Here is a 6,428-nt window from a genome sequence, read left to right on the forward strand (position 1 = left end):
TCTAATGGCCCAGCCAACCACCTGAGCTAAATCCAATAGAAAATACAAAATAAAGGTCAAATTTGATAGATGAGACCCACAGAACCATCAAGATTTTTACACTGTGGAAGTCTGTAAAAAAGTCACACCTGAGCAATGCATGTGACTTGGGTTTTTACCAAAATCTGGTTTAATTCCTTGTCAACAGCTTCTTTAGCAATATTATTCCCAGGAAAAACAACATCACATGTCAAATGCTTATTTTCATTGCTGTATGAACGCCCAACAATTTATTTTCAACTTCCAACTTCTAATAATGTGTAATCCGTATCATGAATTGACATAATTTTACATTTTGAAATATTAAGATTTAAACCAGAGGCAGAAGAAAATTGTTCAACCAGTTCTAAAACAATTGGTTGCTGATTTTTGTCCTCCAAGAACAAAGTTTGTATCATTAGCGACAGCAAGTTGTGCAATTTTTATCTCCCTGCCAAATATTGAAACTCATTTCAAATTCTTATCTTGAGTAGTTTATAGGCAAAGTAACTCTGTTGCCACAAGAAATAAAAATGAGGAGATAGGGCAGCCCTGTCTAATTCCTCTACAAATATTAAATCTCCAAGAGGTATCAAAATGAACAATCACTGAGCTGTTATTTATATGAGCTTATATTTTTTTATAAAACATACTCACTGTAAAAAATGCTTTTTTTGCTTAGATTTTTTGTCTTATTTCTAGTCTAAATATCTAAAATTTATTATATCAAGAAGCATTTTCTAGACAAGCAAAACATGTTGTCCTGTTTTGAGAAACAAAATGCCAATATTAAGTGGGTTTTTCCTTAAAACAAGCAAAATAATCTGCCAATGGGGTTTTTCTTTTGACGTAAGATTATTCTGCTTACCCCACTGGCAGATTATTTTGCTTGTTTTACGGAAAAACTCACTTAATATTGGCATATTATTTCTCAAAACAAGACAGTATGTTTTGCTTGTCTAGAAAATTCTTCTTGATTTAGGAATTGTAAGATATTTGGACTAGAAACAAGACAAAAAATCTAAGTAAGAAAAGCATTTTTTGCAGAGACTATATCTATAAACATTCTGCCAAATCCAAAAAGATTTAGGTGTGAAAAAGAGAATTGTGTTCTATGATATCAAAGCTTAATAAAAGTCTAAAAAGATCATCAACCCGTCTGAATGAATTAAATTAGAATCATCTAGCAAATCTAGTACTAATCTTGTATCGTTGAAGATGAGACGGCCTTTCATGAATTCATACTGAGATTCAGAAATAATATTATCTAACCCAGAACTCAATCTTTTGGCATAAACAGAGTCTAATATAAACTTGTGGAGCTGCACATCGATGGATTTGCTCTTCAGTGTTTGGACCTTACAGCAGAGAAAATTAAACCACACTAAACTGAACTAAACTGAACTTCAAATCTGAAATCTGGACTGACACAGTTTACATTTACTCTTCTATGTGAAGCTGCTATGACACAATCTACATTGATAAAGCGCTATAGAAATAAAGATGAATTCAATTAAATATTTTGTATTGTAATGTTAACAGAGTAACAGGTCTCCAGTTACTGATAAGTAATAAATCTGTCATGCTTGGGCATCAAAGAGATAACTCCTTGCTTCATGTCTGAAGTCATATCTCTGTGACTCGATGCATTCTTTGTACATATTAAATAAAGGAAGTTTAATAACTTTATATTATTAAAATATTGCACATTGAATTAAGGACAATGACATCACTAGTCACCCCACATGATATTGTAAATTATTAAAATTTGTTTGTGTTGGTAGAATTTGATGTGTGATCTTTTGTGTTTAGATATTAAAACAGGCTAGGCTGATAAGGTTATTGTTTTATTGATGTTATATAACTCGCCATTCATTTCTAAAGTGAAAGTGCTTGGCATATAGAGATAACCTGTTACAACACTGTTTTACTTTCGATTTTATGATCATGCGCTCATTGAACGGGGATATCTTTTCACGATATCTACTGTTTAGTCTCATGAGTAGCTTGATTATGTTTCTTAATGCTGGAAATGTTAATCAATGATTTGATTGAGAGACTTGTATTACAGTTTTTCTCCATTGGTTTGGCTCATTTCTTGAAACAGAAACTACATTCTCAAAACATCATGGACAAAACTCCAAACCACTTGGCAATTGTTCACAACAGAATCAAATTACAAATGTCTAAGTACATCTTTGCAAATGATTAAGTACAGATAGCCTACATTTAGCACAATTTCCAAGTGAGTAGATCTTGTTGATCTAAACTGATTGGTAATTCTCATTTCAATGGTTGTTCACTCCAAAATGTGTCAGCGTCATTTAATTTTATATGTAATTACATGCACAATAGTCTGTTCAATTGTCAAAATTAGTCAAGACCATAATACCATGAATACCATACAGTGGATGAATCCTTGGAACATTTCATTACAATTTATTACAGCTATATATTAATTATTTTTATAGCTTTTTGCTCTGATATATGGAGGTTACTTTGTGTGTGTTTGATCATTACAATAAAAAAGGAGCGACCATTTCCTGGCCAGTATGAGTGCAATGTGTGACTTCAAACCTTGGAGGCTACTCTTACCCTAAAATCCTATTTCTTTTTTTAACATCTAAACATTTTGATTTGCAGTGCATACAGTATGCTAAAGGGATGAAGCATGTTGGGGGCACTGACTGTTTAAATGAGAAGGAAATTTAGTTTTGAGACATGAGTGAACTGTTTTATGAAACACGTGGGAACGGTGGGCAGGGAGAACCAAATCAATTGCATTAAAGGAACAAGCAATAAAAACAGCTACAATGCCCTAACAGCTCAAATTTCCCAGATTTAAAAAGCTATAATAAATAATCTGATGGATTTTTTGAGCTGAAACTTTATAGACACATTCTGGAGACATAAAAGACTTATATTAAATCTTAAAAGGGGTAAAATAAGTGCCCTTTAAAGGTATGCATATATATATCTAGAGGCCGTTGCGTGTGCTTTTTCATATTTCAAATTTCTTTGGCGAGTGCTGTTCGCGCCTGCTGTTCTCGCATAAAACCCACCAGAGGCCGCTGTCGACTGACTGTCTGTCTGACTGACTGTATGACTGAATAAATGACTGACTGGCCGATCAACCAATTGACTGACCCACCCTTATTTTTCCCTAAACTCAACCAATTTTACAGATTGACCCGCCCACCCACTTACTTCCCTAAACCCAACCAACGATTTACAAAATTTGCCCTTGTCTGATTTTTAACACGCTTTCGGATTATACCACATTCTCACCCTGGTATTTACTTGCTGACTTTATTTTTTGGATTCTGTTTTTGTCTTACCTGATTTCTGGAATCGCTCTTCTCCGGACTCAAACCCCTTCATCGTCGTGGTCTACTCCGCTCTGCGTCTCAAGTCTGTCGATGTACATGACGAGCTAAAGGGACAAACTAGTTGCAGCGGGAAAGCCGTCCATATGGAGGTAAGCGGTCAGTGCCAAAGGGAATGGCGTCATACCCCCCTGTAGCGTTCACGTAAAAAAAGAAATGCAGCCATATGTACCTCTGGCTACATAATTCGCCGTCTCCAGAAATGTCCTCGGGACTACGTTTTCAGAATGAAATACAGAGCCTTACATTACTGCGATGGAAGTTGTAACGACAGGTGACACTGACAACAGAAGGTGGGATCCAAATGCAGGTTTATTCAGAATAGTCAGGCAAGCAATGGTCAACACAGGTGCAAACAGATCTATACAGGCAGTCCAGAATCGTAGTCAAACACAGGCGAGGGGTCAGAAGGCAGGCAGCTAAACAGGAGAACTGGATAAACAAGGCTAAGATCAAAACATGGAAAAACAAGACCAGGATAACGCGTTGTAATGTCACCTTACAGATAAACACGACTCGGCAACATGTGTGGAACAAAGGGGTATAAATAGTCCCAACAATCATTGTGTGAGTGGCTTCAGCTGTGAGAGTGCAATCAGTGTGGATCTGGAACCGGTTGTGTGTGTGTGGCATGACTGGGTGTTGTAGTCAATAACATGGCAGATATGTAGTTCAATGAGTGTGAATGTTTACCAGTGACATCTGGTGGTTGTTTGCTGGTGAACATGACAGAAGTATTCTCATTATTCTGCATGCATGGAAGAAAAGGAAAAGAGGATTATAGACTCAATGGACAGTGATTTTACTGAACTAAGAAGACAAAAAGTACAAAAGTAGCAAACACATTGCTTTAACCTTTCATTATTCTGTACATATGGCTTGTATAGCGGGGTCAGGAACTTCTCGAAGATAAACAATTTTTTAAACTATAATTTGTTTGTGTTAAATGCAAGTTATATAGTGTATTGTTAATTGCAGAACTCAATTTAAAAAAAAAAGAAGAACAAAAAAGGTGAGGAAAAGTTTACACTTTACCTTGTGCCCTTTGTTTAAGATTTAGGAGACATTTTACTGCTCTATTATTGCACATCGCAATGAGCTAGGCATGTTGGATTGCTAAAATAAATCCAATGAATGATGACATTACAGCAATGGAAAAAGTGCTTAATTACTTTCCCACTATATATTATATACTCTTAATATGCAAATCATGTGGGTCAGCCTATCATTTTATATACTACTGTACATATAGTGGGATGGAGTGGTGGTGCAGTGGGTAGCACATTTGCCTCACAGTAAGGTCACTGGTTCGAGCCTTGGCTGGATCAGTTGGCATTTCTGTATGGAGTTTACATGTTCTCCACGTGTTTACGTGGGTTTCCTCCGGGTGCTCCGGTTTCCCCCACAGTCCAAAGACATGTGGTACAGGTGAATTGGATAAGTTAAATTGTCCGTAGTGTGTGTGAATGGAAGTGTATGGGTGTTTCCCAGAGATGGGTTGCAGCAGGAAGGGCATCCGCTGCGTAAAACATGTGCTGAATAAGTTGGCGGTTCATTCCGCTGTGGTGACTACAGATTAATAAAGGGCCTAAGACGAAAAGAAAATAAACATGTACATATAATCTGGGGATGTGCATAGCACTTGCACTTTATATCAGTATTATTATATTTTTTTCCCTGCTACATGGTATTGTGGAAACAAATTTAGATACACTTGACCTTATAGGATTCTATATAGTTCAAAATACCATGCATTTATTTTCATGTATATTTTTTTACGTGTTTTGATTAATAAAATGAAATACAATTTAATTTGTTATTTAAGTTTTTTTTTAATTTAAAAAAAAATCAAATAAAGAAATAAAAATGAAGAAGCCCAACATTTTTCAATACAGACAATAATACTAATTAAAATAACAAAAATAGAATTTTTTCGAGTAACTGATTTTGGGTCATGTGATCAGCCTGATCTCACAAGAAAACGTAAGTATTTTACATTTTGCCAGTTTAGGTGGCTAATTCCTACGAGAATTGTACGATTTTAAAAGGGAGGCATAGCACCTAACCCCACCCTTAAACCCAACCGACATTGGGGATGAGCAAGTCGTACTAAATCACTAAATCAAAAAGTTACCAATTGCCGTGAGATTGTGTTGCATGTGACACATTTAAATTACAGACATAAATAAAATTAAACCACATCCAATAAGATATTTTATAATGCAACTTTACAGTTTTTACTGTATTTTTAAATAAATAAAAGTAGCTTCATGCCTAAAATCAGAATAAGCTTATTTTGAAACATTAAAAAATATGACTCATTCCAATTTTTGAGGAGTAATATATAGAAATAAAATTATACAATGCATAATGTGTAGTCAAGTCACCTTTATTTACATTTTTTTATATAATAAAGTGATATAAAGCCACTGTACTTCACAAAGATGAACAGAAAAAATATTAAATGTCAGTACAACTAAATAGTTTACCTTATTAAACACACTTCTGAATATAATGATTAAATAGAAAATAATATAATCAAATATTTTTTTAAAATAAATAAAACAACACATACAATTGGTCTTTCAATTTCAATCCTTTCTTCTGCCTCGAAAAACTTTATCAGTTTAATCTCCACATCTATTAGGTAATATTTCTCTACCACCTAGTTAAACAGTAAACCCTCTGACATGGTCACTACAGATTTCTAAAAGTCATGTGATTTAACAAAAACCAGCAGCTTACAGATGCTCTCTGATTGGCTAAAAATGAAGAGTTAAAATACTAGTACAACTATTTAAGACCTATATATAGGGTACCATACAGAGCACTGAACTGCATTGTTCTGATGATTCAAGGATCCAAGACACTTCTATTAGATGATATCCAGCAGAGAACTTCAATTCAGATTCATAGCAGGTTTGTCAAATTTTAATTGTGATCATATTATGTGGTGATGCTAACTTAACCACTTAAATTTGTATACATCGGCAACTCTTCACCCTCCTAACAAAAGATGCTCCT

The 6,428-nt window shown here is 34.7% G+C and overlaps 1 protein-coding gene across 1 annotated transcript in view; it reads left to right on the forward strand.

Annotated features, from left to right (window-relative positions):
- Window positions 1–6,228: 6,228 nt before the first annotated feature.
- The window catches only part of LOC147845502 (interferon-induced very large GTPase 1-like), a 15,830-nt gene continuing 15,630 nt past the window's right edge, over window positions 6,229–6,428 (forward strand). The window contains exon 1 of the mRNA XM_087243472.1: window positions 6,229–6,323. The gene's annotated coding sequence lies outside the window, so the exon portion shown is untranslated. The remainder of the gene's footprint in view (window positions 6,324–6,428) is intronic.

Source organism: Danio rerio, chromosome 3 (genome assembly GCF_052040795.2).
Source record: "Danio rerio strain M-AB ecotype USA chromosome 3, GRCz13ab, whole genome shotgun sequence".
In the NCBI taxonomy this organism is placed as follows: Eukaryota; Metazoa; Chordata; class Actinopteri; order Cypriniformes; family Danionidae; genus Danio; species Danio rerio.